General features: G+C 32.9%; 1 pseudogene; it reads left to right on the top strand.

The window, feature by feature from the left end:
- LOC143634216 (uncharacterized) overlaps positions 1-18,188 on the top strand; it is a 62,013-nt pseudogene that overhangs the window by 2,113 nt on the left and 41,712 nt on the right.

Here is an 18,188-nt window from a genome sequence, read left to right as displayed (position 1 = left end):
TCTCCGTCTCTCCCCCCCTCCAGTTTTTGATTTCCGTTTCCGGCAGGTTCGGCTCGGGTTCTTCCCAGTGTAGAGCCACGAGCATATACACGTCTAATAGGTAAAGTAATTTGGACTTTAGTGCTATCAGTTTTCGTATATAAATTATTAGATTTAAATTGTCAATAATCGGTTTTATCTTTCGGTTATATTATTTGAAATGAGTTGGATGGGTATTGGATTGTTTTGTATTGGGGAAAGATGAACAGTCGGGTTCGAGTCTCATCCTAGACCGGTTTTGGGATTATTTTTATTATACTTAACAAATTACGGTTACTATTTGTATTAATATTATTACATAAATATTATTATTAGTTTTATTATGTTAAACTTACTATTATATACATTCATTATTAATATTATTATTAGTATCATTATTCTTATAAACATTAAAGTTGTTATTATTATTAATAAAGATCATATTGTTATTATTTATTAAAATCATATTTTTATCATTAATTATTAGCAATAATATTGTTATATTTATTTTATGAACTCGGTTAGAAATCGAACCAACATCGAGTATGGTATCATTATTACTATCAGTATTATTTGTTATTATTATTATTATTATTATTATTATTATCATTTTTATCAACAACCCTTAATTAATACCAAGATTTTTATTTCTTTAACTATTATTATTAGCATTATACTATGTTAGTATTATTAATAATTATTATCATTATTGTTATACTATATTAGTATTTGCAATAATAATTATTGTTATTATTATCATCATTAATAACGGTATTGTTAAAGTTAAATATTATATTATGCTTCAACCCGTTTCAAAACCGAACCCCTCGTTATAAGTTTCAATATATAATATCAAGTTTAGTTCTACTTTCACGAAATATCAATGTTAATATTATCTTATTTATTATATTTAAGGTGTCTTTCGTTTCAAGTCGGATCCGTTCTTTCTCGTTCGCTAGCTTGTGCATTATTTTATCTCTATCTAATATTCCCGGTTTATCAATCGAGGTGAGTACTTTCATACCCCGTTTTCCATCTTTTGTTTTGGGGGTAACATTTCATACTTATTCAACTAAATGCTTTATACTTGAATTTAAACCCACAAACGTTGTTGTATACTTTACTTAAATAAATGCTCTATTTGGTGTTCTATGCTTAGCTTCTTATATGCTTATGTGTTTACCGCTTTTGGAAGGTTGATTCATAAATCCGTGAACTATTTGGTATTCTCTTATAGCACGGTGCCGTTAATGTATTCTTATTAACGACCTCATGAAATTCGAATCTATTTGGTATTCTCTTATAGACGGTGCTGGTAATGTATCTTTATTAGCGACCTCATTTATCCAAGTTATTGCTTTTATTTATAGTTTCGTATACAAATTTTGTGGCTTTTTATTATTATATACTTACATGTTCAAACTTATGAATTGCTCATCAACCTTTGTGTTGAAAAACTATATTTTATGAAATGTTACAGGTTTGACTTTTGTTGACTCAAGGACTTGACAAAAAATGTTACCAAGACTATTAGGGTATTAGTAAAACGAATAATATAATTGCTACTTGTTTTCAAATTTGTTTGTATGAATGAGCTGTGTTGTTTATTGATTTATGAAATAAAAGGAGTTTATTAAATATTGTCACTTTAAATAGTGTCTTGTGTATTTGGGCAATCGGTTGCATCCCGGCATGTTCTGCCGCCTTTGGTCCACGTTTTGAATCCCACTTCACTTTGACCAGAACTATTCTTTTATGCTTGAGATTCTTGATCTTTCTATCTTCAATTTGCAAAGGTTTCTCAACGAATTTCAACTTTTCATTTACCTTTATATCTTGAAGGGGTACTTTTGGTGATTTATCAACTAAACATTTCCTTAAGTTACTTACATGAAATACATCATGTATACCTGACATTTCCTCTGGTAATTCTAGTTGATAGGCTACTGGTCCAATTCGTTTGATAATTTGGAATGGTCCAACAAATCGTGGACTTAACTTTCCTCTCTTACCGAATCGGATTACTCCTTTCCATGGAGATACTTTCAGTAGCACCTTGTTTCCAACTTGAAATTCCAATGGTTTGCGTCGATGATCTGCATAACTTTTCTGACGATCTCGTGCGGTCTTTAATCTCTCCTTAACTTGATTTATCTTGTCAGTACTTTCTTGTATGATTTCAGGACCTGATAATTGTTTTCCTCCTATTTCTGCCCAACACACTGGAGTTATGCACCTTCGTCCATAAAGAGCTTCAAATGGGGCAGCATTAATACTTGTATGATAACTGTTATTATAGGAGAATTCTATTAGTGGTAAATGGTCATCCCGATTTCCACCAAAATCTATTACACATGCTCTTAGCATGTCTTCCAATGTTTGTATGGTCCTTTCACTTTGACCATCAGTCTGTGGATGGTATGATGTGCTCAAGTTTAATTTTGTTCCCATAGCTACTTGGAAACTTTTCCAAAAATGAGAAGTAAAACGGCTATCCCGATCTGATACAATGGATAACGGAACTCCATGTAATGAGACAACTTTGTCTGCATACAGATTAGCTAATTGTTCCATTTTAAAAGTTTCCTTCATTGGTATAAAATGAGCTGATTTTTTTAATCTATCCACAATTACCCAGACTGTGTCATTACCTCTTCGTGTGGAAGGTAATTTGGTAACAAAATCCATTGTTAGAAATTTCCATTTCCATTCTGGCATTTCTAATTGTTGAAGTAATCCTGATGGCTTTTGATGTTCTGCTTTAACTTGTGAACAAGTTAAGCATTTTAAAACATAACTAGTTATGTCCTTTTTCATTCCTATCCACAAATAGATTTTCTTCAAATCTTGATACATTTTATCTCTTTCAGGATGCATTGTGTATTTGGATTTATGGGATTCTTCGAGAATCTTTTCTCGTAATCCTCCTATATTTGGTATCCATATCCTGTTCCCCATTCGGAGAATTTCATCATTTCCTTTGACAAGTAGATCAATAGTACCATTTCTTTTCTCATCAGCAATATTATTTTTTTCTATTGCTTGTTTCTGAGCATTCTTTACTTCATCAATTAAATTGATTTGAAATTCTAACCTTAAGGCTCACACTCTTTTAGGTTTCTCATGCTCTTTTCTACTTAATGCATCGACTACTATATTAGTCTTGCCTTCACGATATTGGATTTCACAATCATAGTCGCTAAGAATTTCCATCCAGCGTTTTTGCCTCATGTTAAGATCCTTTTGCCCAAAAATATATCTTAAACTTTTATGATCTGTAAATATAGTAAACTTACTACCATATAGATAATGTCTCCAGATCTTTAGGGCAAAGATTAATGCTCCCAATTTTAAATCATGTGTTGTGTAATTCTCTTCATGCTTCTTTAACTGTCTAGATGCGTAAGCAATAAATTTTTCACGTTGTATTAGTACACATCCTAGTCCTGATTTAGAAGCATCACAACAAACTGTGAAATCTTCAGTTCCTTCTGGTAGTGCAAGTATTGGGGCATTTGTTAACTTTTTCTTCAAAGTTATGAAAGCTTCTTCTTGCTTAGGTCCCCATTCAAACTTGACATTCTTACACGTTAACTTAGTTAACATAACTGCTATTCGGGAAAAATTTTGAATGAAGCGTCTATAATATCCTGCTAATCCCAAGAAACTTCGAATTTCTGTAGGAGTCTTAGAAATTTCCCATTTTGTAATAGCTTCTATTTTAGCAGGGTCCACGTGAATACCTTTATGGTTAATCAAGTGTCCTAGAAACTGTACTTCCCGTAACCAAAACTCACACTTTGAGAATTTAGCGTAAAGCTTCTCTTTTCTCAATAGTGTCAAGAGTGTATGAAGATGTTTGACATGATCTTCACTGGTTTTGGAATAAATGAGTATATCGTCTATAAAAGTGATTACAAATTTAAACAATTATGGTTTACATATTCGGTTCATCATGTCCATAAATGCAACTGGTGCATTGGTTAAACCAAATGGTATGATTGTAAACTCATAATGACAATATCTTGTCCTAATAGTTGTTTTAGGAATATCTTCTTCTTGCACTTTTAATTGGTGGTATCATGAGCGTAAATCGATTTTAGAAAAATATCGAGCTCCTTGGAGTTGATCAAATAAAACATCAATTCTCGGTAAGGGATACCGATTCTTAATTGTGACTTTATTCAATTCTCTATAATCGATTCACATACGCATTAACCCATCTTTATTTTTGACAAACAACACTGGTGCTTCCAGGGTGATGAGCATGGTCGTATAAAACCTTTTTCTAGCAATTCATCTAATTGCTTCTTTAATTCTAACATCTCTGTTGGAGCTAATCTATATGGTGCTTTAGCAACTGGTGCTATTCCTGGTATTATATGAATTCTGAATTCAACTTCACAATCAGGCGGTTGTCCAGGTGAATCTTCTGGAAAGACGTCAGAATATTTTGATGCTATCGGAATTTCTTTTAGCTCTTTTCCTTTGGCGCTAATGATTACAAAAATCATACATGCTACGCCTTGTTTCCTTAGATAGCTTGCCACTTTCATTACTGATATGAACTTCCTAGGCTTGAGTATTTTATCTCCTTGAATGGTAATGATTTTTCCCGTTGGCGTGCGAATTTCAATAGAATTTGTATTACATAGGATTCGAGCATGATTGGTTGCCAACCAATCCATCCCTAATATGACATCGAATCCAGCCAAATTCATGGGGAGTAAATTTGCTTTAAACTTGTAGCCTAGTAAGTCTATGTTTTCTTCTTAAAGTACTTCATGAATACGAATGGAATTTCAATCTACCATTTCTACCGTACAAACTTGATGAAGTTTGGTTAATGGCTGATTTAAGGCTTGGCAAAACTTTGTGTTTATAAAACATTGATTTGCTCCGGAATCAAACAATACTTTAGCGTAAACGTTATTGATAATAAACGTACCCGCAATGACGTCTGGAATCATTGCTGCTTCTTGTGCAGTAAGCTGAAAAGCTCGTGCATTTTTCTTAGGCCCATCTGTGTTCTTTGCTTTATTGTCAGGCACCATTATCAATTTTGGACATTCTGGACGGATGTGGCCAGGTTCTCCACAGTTATAGCAAACACGACTTTCTTTTCTCCTACGTTCTTCATCCGTATGCCCAGCCATTTTGCCAAAATTGCAATACTTAGTTTTCTTAAAAGCGCATCTCCCTGAATGCCTCTTTCTGCAAATTTTACAGAAAGGATGAGCATAAGATTGCCCTGTTCCTTTCTTACTAAATTCTTGGGTAATCTTCTGGGCTAGATCTTTCTTTTTATTTTCTTCCTGGGTTCGGACTAATCCGTCTGTCATGGTATTAGCTAGCTCAATTGTTTCTTCAATAGTCTGAGGTCTAGATAACTTTACCAGATCGTGGATTTCACTTACTATACCCTGGGAGGGAAGTCGTGAACAGTGATTGGTGGTATCGGTGTTTATTAAATTATTTTGCAGCGGAATATTTCATCATAACCGTAGTTAGGAAAAATGATCAGAGTTATAAAAACACCATGTTTAAATTTATTATAAACTGGGAATGTAACCCATTTTGATACAAACATAAACTTTATAGGGATAAACCCTAATTTACAAAACACGTTTCTTTTTCTGGTGACAATCCACTTATTTAATCTGGAAGACCGCAAACATCATTCCTTTGTCTCTAACAAGTTACCTGAAACATGTTTAAAATATTTGATCAACAAGAAATGCTGATGATTACATTAATTTATAAATGACACATTTTACAGTTACAGCATTAAGATGTTTTTACACCTGCCTGCTTACAAATTACCGAAAGGTACCTGTCACTCGACCGTATCTATGACTGTGGTCATATTACTTATTGGCTAACACTTGTCCAATAAGTAACGTGTAATAGCCCAGTAGGCAAGCCTTGTATACAAAACCCCACAATACCAGTAGTAACCATCCCGTAAGTCTACAGAGACTTAATCACTATAATGTATTTAAAATACTTTTAAGAATATATTTGAAAATATTTAGACTATCTGCCATGAGTTTTATAGGTGTTGAAATCATCATGACAGTGTCGGAAAAAAAGTTGTCTCACGCAAATGTGAGTGGTACAAAAACTCGAATGTCTCACCTTGCAGGTTTACAATTAAAGAAACGTCTCTTGGTATTAAGCACCTAGAATAAACACAATGTAGTATATCTAGATTAGTATAAAACCAATAATCATAACGATAATCACGAGAGTAGAAACTTTACACGATGGCACAATGTCTTACCTTAATAGGCAGAGCCTTTGGATTCGTGTATATTTCTTTCGATCGGATAGGATATCGTTACGATAACTCGGGTATTATACTATACTCTTAATATATATATATGTATGGGAGTTCAGAAATTTCAGAGAGAAAGATTGTTTTGGTGAAAGGAATGAAGTCCCGTTGCCAACCTATTTATAGCAGATTTCGGACCCCATCGCGATACGCGATGGCCATACACAACAGCCGTTGCGTATCGTGAAGAATCTCGTAGCTTGGCCGAGTCAGCCCTAGGCATGCTACGTGGCACGCCACGTGGCATGCAACGTGTCACGTCTGGATACGCGATGTGTTACTTTGGGAGTCCATCGCGTATCGCTATGCCGCCAAGTTTCTGGATAATATTACACGTCATCGAGCTACGCGATGAGGCTTAATCTAAACCCGTCGCGTATCGTGATGGAAGGATTATTAACAATCTTGATTTTTGACAAAAATACTATGGCGCCCATCGCACTTCGCACTTCGCCCGAGCCCGTGCGTGTGCGCGTTCGGGTGCTTCGCACCCTCCGCTAGGACCACTGGGTGTGATATGTCTTATAAGAACATTAATATATGAGTTTTCTTTCTTATAAAGAGCTCACTAGTTTTGTAATTTAGCGATGTGGGACAAGGACTTACAATCCTATTTATATCATGGTGGAAGCTTCTCATTTTCCTTCCTCCACCAATGTGGGATGAAATTTTCTCTTCTTTTGTTCCTTTATTTTTTTGGTTTGTTATAGTCTCCCCTCCTTATTTTGAATCTCGTCCTCGAGATTTGATTGGAATAAGTGTGGGTACTTCCGTTTCATTTCGGATTCCAATTCCCAAGTATATTATGGTCCATGTTTTGAATCCCACTTCACTTTGACCAGAACTATTCTTTTATGCTTGAGATTCTTGATCTTTCTATCTTCAATTTGCAAAGGTATCTGTCACACCCTCAAAATCCACTAACGGAGTTTTACCGTCAGAGGGTGTGAACTAACAGGTACGTAATCATTAGTTATAATCAAACACCATATTTAAATTTTTCAAAACCAACAAGACATCAAGTCTTAAATGAAATGGGGAAGCGTAAATTGTAAAGCAAAAAGTTGCGCCACACAGGACGACTTAAAAATCCAAGTTATCAAGATAAAAATTAAAAGACGTTTTTAAAGCAATGGTGTTCAGCGAATGCATGTCCTATACCGCGCACCCACCTCGGCTACCTGAGAATAACATACTAAAAGTGTCAACACAGGGTTGGTGAGTTCACAAGTTTATACAAATAAAGCGTTTGCGTTTTAGCGTTACCAGATAATGTTAAGTCAATTATATATCAATAGGTAGCTAACCTATCAAGCATGCATTACTAAGTGTTCGACACCAAAGCTGACTGTTTATCAATTGCCTTGTCACCATGTCAACCACGACCATGGTAATGTGTTAGCCAAGATTACACCCACTCGACCTACAGTCGAGTTTAGAGTTGGGTGGGGTTTGTCAAACCCAGTAGTACTACTCAACACTGTCTCGCTATTATCCAGTATTAACCGGTTTGATGTTTAGAAGGATTTTAGTAGGTTTGTTGCCACTTAGCCTTACAAGTGATATATAATAAAGTAACAAAATCTACATTGTTGGAGTATGTTATCTTCCCTTAATAAAAGCGTTTAAAAAGAGTAAAAGGGGCCGTGAAACTCACTGTTTGCGAATATAACAAAAAGGATCCTAGAGAGGTGTGCGTCACAGAAAATTCTCACTAGTGCTCTAAAAAATGAGATTTTCTAAGTATTTATACTACGAGTGAGTCCCTAGACTCGACACATAAAACTTATGCATGAGATACGTTTCGTGTTTCGTTTGTGAAATAAGTACGACTCGACAAACACGTTGGTGATATGCTACACGATTGAACAAATATTGTGTCAAGTATTATCAAGTATTACTATTGTGCATTACTAGTAACTAACTCCCACAAGGGCAATTAAGTCATACACATAGAAAACATCGATCAACTATACACTTTTCATGTTAACTTAAGTAATTCAGCAGCTAATTTATCCAGGCATATTTTTACTCGACAAGATTACTCTATTTAATAAATCAATACACGTCCAATAATCACCAAAAATCATCACAGAAGAACACTTGAGTTAGGTTTCTAAAAATATTTTTCTTATATTATTATCACATAGGTCTTTATCACAATGATCAAATTATCACAGTAAACACACAGCAGTCATTATCATGCGCAACAGAATGTTATTTGTTATTCCTGTTACATGGCAAATCCAATTAATGCAAGACCATTTGGGTTAGATTTCTAACTCAAACTATTAACTTCCAGAAGTGGAATCAACCCCATTGGTCTTGCCGTTTATGAGATATGTTAATCGCAAAACAGCCTACCAGCAGGCTTCCCGAATCAGACTTGCACAACAGATTTGTAAAATAATAAAAACTAACTTTTATTCGTCCAAAAATTACAAACTCAGACTTTTTAGAAACTAGACTCGACCTACTACATCATAGAATCAATAATCACTTCCAAATACAACATTAAGATCAAGTTACAGTCGTTTCAACATGCAATTAAGAATCTGTAAGAATAATATATAATAATATATATTTATATATGGCCATTATAATCATTTATATTATAATAGATCAAAATATTAAATATACCTTATTATATATTAGTTTGGTAATTGTTAATGGGCCATATTACCTATAATTAACTAATAAAGAGTTTCCCTTTGGGTGTATATATAGAGAGATAAATATTAACATCATAACCTAATCACACACACATAACAATTTTGTGTGCCTCCTCTCTCATAAAACCGGGTTCATCTCAAGAACCCTAACACCATACTTAACTACACATCCTAAATGGGAACTCGACCAAGATGACAAACATGTCGACTATCTCATACTCTGCTGCGGTTACTACTCTCCATGCTGTAACAGGTTCATAGGTTTAATATTTATCATGTTTTCTATTACTTACATGAAGAACTGATCAACATGTGGCATCAGAGTAATGTTGATTAATCAGTTCTTCATGTTTTCCCTCAATCTGGAATTGAATCAGAAGACATGGACTAAAACTTGATAAACCCTAATTTTTTCGGTTTCTTTTTCATGTTCTGTTACGAAAACAATATATGAAACTGTTTAAAATTGCTAAAATTCGTATTTAATAAACCCTAATATTTTCGAAATATGTTAAAATCATGTTTAAAGAGTTCGATTCCAGTTTTTGTATATGTTTAATAATTAAAATTTTCAACGATGTTTTTCGTGTTCATCATAATTTTTTGAAAATATAACATATTTTGGTTCAAGTATGGATTAAAATCTGTTAAAGTTAATTTAGGGATATAATTTTTCAAATCTTGAATTAATTAAAAGTTTTGGTATTTTCTTAAAAGATTTGAATCCCATTAAAATAGGAAATAGATATAATTTTTAATCCTTAAAAGATTTGAACCAAATCTTATTATTATCCTTTTAGTTTTCGAAATCTGTTTAGGGATCAACTAGTTTATGGAATTATTTGTATGGGTTTTATTATTTTTTTGTGTGTTTTTAGTTTAATTAGGATAATATTAATTTTTGGATTTTAGAGTTCTCGGATTTTAGATTATATCGCCTTATACGTTTTTTTTGGAATGGTTTTCCAATCTTCATCCCGCAAACACACTAATTTTCCGAAAACTCATTACTTTACCCAAAAAACCAATAATACTCGAAAACATATTAACCAAGAACCCATGTCATCTGAAAACTATAATTTACCCGAAAACGTTATTTCTCGAAATCATTAATTTTACCTAGAAATTTTTTACTATTAACTCATTGAAATGTTTTGTAGATACTTAAATATTATAAAATGTTACAAAACATACAGGCTTAACTTGAATGAACTTTTGATGTATCACTTCTGCCCAAAGGTGATGAGTTGCATTTACCATATCATTCAAGTCTAACTGAAAGCTTTTGTTAGTTTTTGTCTAACATAATATAAATATCTCACTTCTGCCCAAAGGTGATGTGTTACATTTTTATTTGGCAAAACTAGCATGTGCATAATTAAAATAATTGTCTCACTTCTGCCCAAAGGTGATGTGTTACAATTATTTTGCACACATACTTAAATAAAATTTAATTCTGCCCAAAGGTGATTTATTTTTTGTTTATGTAGAACTTTTAATTATAGTCTATTAGTTTGATGTTAATAATAGACATATCACATCTTCAATAAAATATAATGATCCTCGCATTAATGATCCTTCATTAATCTAATGATCAAAAATTTTAATATGTATTATCTTAATATCCCATAAAATTACTCACTGTAATTTTTTTCTATAAATAGCTATCTCATCCAAATCATCCACTCTAATCTCAAAACACAATTAAATTTGTCTCATAAAGAGTTTTAATAACATTTAGCTCTTCTCAATTTTAATTATCCATTAAGACATGATATGACTATCCTACTACTCTTTCTAATAACAATTATTCCATTGAAAACTAGAGCCTAACAAATGGAATGAGTCAATCATAATGTCTATTACGATAATGATAATCAATAACTTATATAAATAAATGCTATCACTAGAGTTATTATAGATTTAGTTTTTCCTAAGACTAATCAAAATAACTCCTCAGATTCATGCACTCCTTAAAAATTCTAACTATAAGGTTAAATGGTATTATTGAATATATCATAATGTACAATCATGACCCATAAAATTAAGGGCTCACACATGAAATTAAGTACAATATTCTAGTATATTGCATACTCAAATTTTCAACAGTACAGTTTGGTGCCTTAATAATCAACTATAATACTCAGAATTACCAAAGAAAAATGAGTGTGTTGATCAGCAACATATGTACAAGAAATGAAGCACCCGGTACTGGAAAATAAGATGTTATTCAACTCACTACCACTAAAACCTAAAAGAGGATTATTGTTCATAAACAAAATACAAGTATTACTTCCAGCTTTAAGTTCTCTAAGGAGAAGTCTCATTGCAAAAATATGACATTAGATTAGGCATAGGCATTACAAGATTATCCATAATTCAAAAGAACAACTGGCTAAAACTGATAGTTATGTATTAATGATATTTAAGTCTTCTAACCTAATATTTTCATTAACACATGATTGGTTGAGTCTAATTCTATATGTTTACCAAAAAATAACAAATAACTAACATGAGAGTTAGTGAAAAATTTAAATGTTAAGGTTATTAGAACCATGATAAACTATCTTCAAATTACGCTTTATGATACCTTAAATATTCTTGAGATTAATTGGAATTTAGTATCAATACTTATGCTACATTATGACAGTTATAAGGTTTGCATAGCCAACATAAAGTCACTATTACCTTAAACTCTCATATGATTTGTTATCAATATTTGGATTGAAACATTTATAAAATACAACTAGATGATACTATATATTTTCACAACTTTTGTTATCATGCAAATAAAAATGTAACAAAAGACAAATGAGACATATAAAATTCATCCATTAAAACCAAATTTCATGATAAATCATGACATAGTTAATGAGGGTGATTTTTCATATAATCTCATTCTCAGTGATTTTAAATCATGTGTTAGATGCCCTAAACATTGTTTGGCTTAAGAAATAAGTATGGGTCCACCAGAAGTTATATACCACTTACATTAGTGGAACTTATTCATACAAAATATTCAAACATAATTAGTTTATCATTTAAAAAGCTATTTACTTGTATCTAGTCTGTTTTCTATCATTCATGGTCTTAAAGAGATCCATTCATATATAGTTAATATGATTTCTTCTAAATATGTCCCTAAGTTTCTTATGACACATAAAGGAAATCAAATTAAGTCTAACGTATGACAAATTCCCACATCACGTACATCATTGAAACTTCTCATTTAGTTTTTTTCTAGAGATATCGAATACTAGTGGGAGCTTTAAGTGTTTCAATCATAACTTACAAGATTTGCAAGAGGTGGAGGAGTGAAAACTTGATATTATCTTAATTATACCTCTTATACAAGACACTGCTCCATCACAACACTATTTCATCAAAACTTATCTCCGTAGAATTTACTACTACTCTTACAAAAGTTTCGATGTTTCTTAAATGCGGGCATACTCCGATTTCTTACTGAAATAATCCTCACAAGAGAAATTACGACGACTTACATCATTAACTCGTTTTTCTATTAGAATCTATTGGTCTTTAAATATTGATCCTAAGCATGCTAATTTTCCTAAAGGCTTCTAAGGTCAGTGAGAGCAGTAAAAGTCTTTATTATGACTTGTAAGACGTACAAGAGGAGGGGGAAGAGAGTCATTAAATTTTACTCCATATTTAAACTTCAATTACACCTCTTGTACACAATACTGCACCAACTCTTATATACTTAGAATCCTAAAATTGATAGCAACCTAACCAAGAGCTAATCTATAAAACCGAGACTTTTAAAATTACCCAATAATCAACTCAGGAGGCCATCTAGGTTTTATGTAACCTCCCTAAGAAAAGTTGAAATGGATGTTGGAAAGTTTAATGATCCTACCCCTTATAATTAAACCTTTAGCATCAATCATAATTGACTCCATAAGTCAGGATAACGTTTTGAGATTTGGTTGAATCACCTTAGAGTGTTCATAACTAAACTAAATCCGAATACGAAACGTTAAGACAATAAGAAGCACGATTGATTGTTAAAGGTTATATTCAAGGATAAACCAATTATCAAAGAATCTTCTTACCTATATTACAAAAGATTTCTTTAAGGATCATTATTGTTCTAGTAGCTTACAATAGTTAAGAGCTACATTAGATGAACATTAAAACAACTTTCCCTAACAATCGGCTTACATATTTATATGTTCATAAAACAACCTAAAAGTTATAAACTGAACGTCAAAGAACATTTAGTTTATAAGTCAATAAAATCCATATATGGGTTAATGCAAACATCAAAATATGATGAAAAATTTATACAATTATTTTCATCAAAAACAAGTGGATTAATGTACCTACCTCAAGATGAGTGGGAGCAACTAAAAACAAACTTGTCCTTATATAGATGACATTCTTCTGACAAGTATATTTTACATGAGTCAAAGCATTTTCACACATACTTTGATATTATAGATCTCAGAGATATTCCTTACACATGTAACAAACAGTATTGCTCTACTTTAGAGGATAATAGGAACACATAGATTATTTTTTTATGCTTCATTAAGTAGAAGCCTTATATAAGTTCAAGTCTATACTCGTTTAGATATTACTTATCTAAATTGCAACACACTAGATATGTCTAGATTAATGTGAAGCATCTAAAAGAGTACTAAGATATCTTTAAAATAAACGAAAGACTTAATTTAAAAGAAGAAGTGAGAATTCAAACCAGTAGATTACTCTAAACTTTGTCATATTCAAAGATAAGAAAATGTAGTTTTCGGGATATATTCTTATGTCAGTAGACAAATCTATTTCATGGAGGAGTCATAATGAACTGATAACAACAATCTAAGTCATAACGACATAATATGTTGATTAATTACAACGTTGTTGTCAAAAAATGTTGTTGAACATTCATTAGTGGGCTAATAAGTTTTTATTAAACTCCATATAAATTATATATTGAAGACATATTGTGATAAAGTCAGCTACCATGTTTTCTCAAACAGTAACAGTTTGTGAGGTGCTGCATTAAATTATGATATGTAATTAATTATTCGTGTATGAACGAACTGAGGAATCTAAATTTTCGTATCGAATACATTCATGATATGCTTAAGGATCCGGTAAATAAAAGTCTCAACCATAAATATTATGAAAGCGCTTATAATAATGACGGGTTATTGATGACTATGCGCAACTGCATATCATACTATGAATGATTAACTATTAAATTTTGTCATCAGTTTTGATTTGTATGTCTCTTGTTGGTGCATGATGCCAGTAGTTCAATATCTCGTGCTTATTTGTGTCTGTAATTGCTTAAACTGTTGGTCTTTGTCACACCCCGACTAGGTAGTTGCGGAAGCGTAATACCGGAATGTAACAGATAACACTGGTATCAACAACATTGTTTATAAAGAAATTCATAAACTAATTTACATCATATTACATAGGTTGGTACTAAGTTTACAAACTAGATGAAAAACACATAACCGGTTTACGAGCTTCTTATTCAGTATTATATCAGCGTCTATTCACAGCTATTCAACTTTCTTTCTAACACCAAGCATGTAAGCAAATCATTCCACTTTTGCTTTACCTGAAAAGCATGTTAAAACGGGTCAACTACGTCTAGTTGGTGAGTTTCAAGTTTCACGAGTGTCAATGAAATCGGTACACGAGTTCGTAAAGTTTACAGTGTGTATGTTTATATGTATGTGTATGATGTATTATACTAAGCCACAAGTGAAACCGAAACGAGCTAAAACACATGGCCTCCACTGCCCATGCACTCCCGTTGGCATTTAACAGCCACTTTGCCCCAAGTATGTACTATGTCTAACACCACATAGCAGTATGTAAAAATATAATGACAATGTGCAACTGGGTTTACATATGTTCCGGCATACCCCTCCGGCTCTGTCAGTTGGGTTTGTCAAACCGATAGTACTATCCACACGTCACCGGCACGAAGTTAATCACTTGTGTTTGTGGGGACTTGTCAAGTGTTAGTACTTAGATAATCCACATCATCACACGTTTTCAAGTATTGAAGTATATGTAAACATGCTTTTCACCCCAAAAGTTCGTAAAACAGTTTAGAAAGTGGGGGTCGTGAAACTCACCTTATCGTAGTTCGCACAGAAATTACGTATCAATAAGTCAGATGCCTCGTTTAAAGCCTGATTCCTATAAACGGTATCGTATCGTTAATACTAGTACAGTGTTCAAGCTAAGTCGGGCTGTATAGATAATCTGGGTATAGCTGTTAGGCCCAGAACATGACCATAGTCTTAGATTGTGACGTTGTATACTATGAAATGTTTAAAACTGGATTTGGCTCAGTTTCACCGTTTCCCGAGCCTAGCTCAGTTGATCGTTTATACGTTTCGGGATTAGGTAAGATCACATAAAACTTAAGTAAATATATTGATTAATAAAATAATTTGATTTATGAAAGAATTTTAAGGTTTCGGTGTCTGGTTTGATCGCAGGGTTTGTTTCCGTTTTCACACGGGTTTGATTATACAAAACGCGCATAATTCACCCGAATTTTCCGGAATTCTCGTAAAAAGTTCGTTTTTATCAATATCATTCAAAAATATGATATTTGACCACTTTTGACATTTTGACATACCAGTCAGTCCGTTAAACACAAAACTGCCGGTTTCGTTAAAACAATTATAATTTAAATCTTTGATTAATCATAACTAAATATGTACTTATATATAAATTATGTAAATTTTTGTAAAAATACATTAAGACATAGAGAATTTTATAAAAATATTTTCAGAAATTTTATGATTATTTATTTATTTATAAAAATTCATTTAATAGGTTATAATCGTGTAATAAATGGCCCGTTTATATCAAACGACCTCCGAAAAATCCGATAATTTTTAAAAATGGCCTCAATGTTATTAAATAGCCCCTGCAAAATTTCCAGAACCTAACTCTTTTGACAAAATGCCTTTTTGTGCGTTTTTCGGCTGTTAAAATTCGGTTAAGCCATGATTGCACAAGCCATACTTAGACATTTCCAATGATTCCCAAACTTTACCAGTGATCATAACATCACATATTAAACTCCAAAACCAAGTTTCATAATTTTTCAATATGTTTAGCTATTTTCCCCAAATAAACGCTCATAAACGGAAATAAATTCACCAAATATTCTCCGTTTATCGAAAAATTACCAAATTTGAACAGGGACTCATTTATATGATCCCTAATGTCCCTGCAAGTTTTCACAAGCTAACAACAAGCACGTCACAACCTAATACTAAACAGCCCCTAAACGAGTGTTACGGGTTTACCTTGTCGGTTTTCGATGAATTTTGCTAGTTTAAACGACTTTCCGGGTCTCGGGTTGCAAACTCAGTATGTCTACATATCATGTAACATCAAACCAAGCATAAATCATCCATGTAACAGCCTTGATAATTAGGGTTTCGGTTTTGGGTTCAAACCGAACTTTCTAACCGTAAAAACGTTGTATTCATGTTCTAATCCGCGTTTTTGACCAAAAAAGTGTATGTTTCTGGTTTGTAAACATGTTTAACATCAAAACATGGTTTTACTTGATTTTTAGGGTTTTTGGATGGTTAAACATGTTTAAAACTAATCAAGGATTAATTTTTCATGGTTAAACTATGTTAATCATGGTTAAAACTCAAAGAAAATCACTAATTACCTTAGGTTTTTGAGAGTTTCTGGAGTTCTACCTTGCAGCTGCTTGGACTTCAAACTTTTATGAGTTATAATGAATAAGAATACTTAAGGTTTAAGTTATATAAAAGAAATGTGATGTTTGGTGGGCTGGCGATCGGAAGTCTTCGAGGGCCCTTAATGGGCTGTTTTGGCCCATTACTCTAATTATACAAGCCCAAACATGAAAAGCCCACTTCAAATTTAGTTCGGGTTCGATTTTTCGCAAGAAAATTAATTCGGGTGTGAGAAATAGCGCAAAAACGAGTGTTTTTCAGCTTATTTTTGTAAAATAAGAAAAACGTACTGACTCGTTGTAAAATTCCAAAATATTTTCACGGATTGCTTAGAACATGTCATATAAGTGTTTTATAAATCTTTTTCGGCTTAACGGATGCTACAATGCTTGTTTTGATATTAACGATTGCGTTTAAGCTTATAGCGTATCGATAAACGAAACCTTTTTCGTTTAAAGAGTTTTAAACCTACTGGGGCCTAAATATCAATATGTTAGCCTCTATAACATATATATAACTCGTATATGACCCCTCAGTATGTATACGGGTCATAATTAGTATCGGTCGGTTACTCGTTTAAGCACTATGAATTAACCGATTTATCGTTTACTTGTTACGTAATGAATATAGTGTACCTCGTTTTGTCATGAATGTCACATTCTCCCCCCGTTAAGAAATTTCGTCCTCGAAATTTAATGTGTCATCGGTTTTCTAGGGAACAGGTGTGGGTATTTCTTTCGGAATTCGTTCTTTCGTTCCCAAGTATATTCGGGTCCTTGTTTTGAATTCCACCGAACTTTTACCAATGAAATTTTGTTGTGTCGTAACTGTTTGGTTTTCCCGTCTACAATTTCTACCGGTTCCTCTACGAAGTTGAGTTTTTCGTTGATCTGAACATCTTCCAGTGGTACTATTGTCGTTTCATCAGTCAAACACTTTTTCAGATTCGATACATGAAACACGTCATGAATAGTGCTCAGTTTTAAGGGTAGTTTTAATCGGTAAGCTACGGGACCAATTTTTGCGACAATCTCAAAAGGTCCGATGTATCTCGGGGCTAGTTTACCAGTCTTTCCAAATCTTATAACACCCTTCCATGGCGATACTTTTAAAAATACCTTATCACCTATTTCAAAAGATAACGGTTTTCTGCGAACATCGGCATAACTCTTTTGTCGGTCACGGGCTGCTTTCAATTTTTGTTTAACCTGGTGAATCTTATCGGTGGTTTCCTGAATTAAATCAGATCTTGAAATTTGAGTATCACCCACTTCTGTCCAACATAGTGGTGATCTACATTTTCGCCCGTATAGAGCTTCATAAGGTGCTGCTTGTATACTACTGTGATAACTGTTATTGTAAGAGAATTCAATGAGCGGGAGGTGTTGATCCCAATTCCCTTTGAAGTCCAGTACACAAGCACGAAGTAAATCTTCT

This window comes from Bidens hawaiensis, unplaced genomic scaffold (genome assembly GCF_021521415.1).
Source record: "Bidens hawaiensis isolate Kalapana, Puna unplaced genomic scaffold, B.hawaiensis_p1.1 tig00007035_1, whole genome shotgun sequence".
In the NCBI taxonomy this organism is placed as follows: Eukaryota; Viridiplantae; Streptophyta; class Magnoliopsida; order Asterales; family Asteraceae; genus Bidens; species Bidens hawaiensis.
Note: the sequence above shows the minus strand (reverse complement) of the source record. Positions and strands in the feature narration are given on the sequence as shown.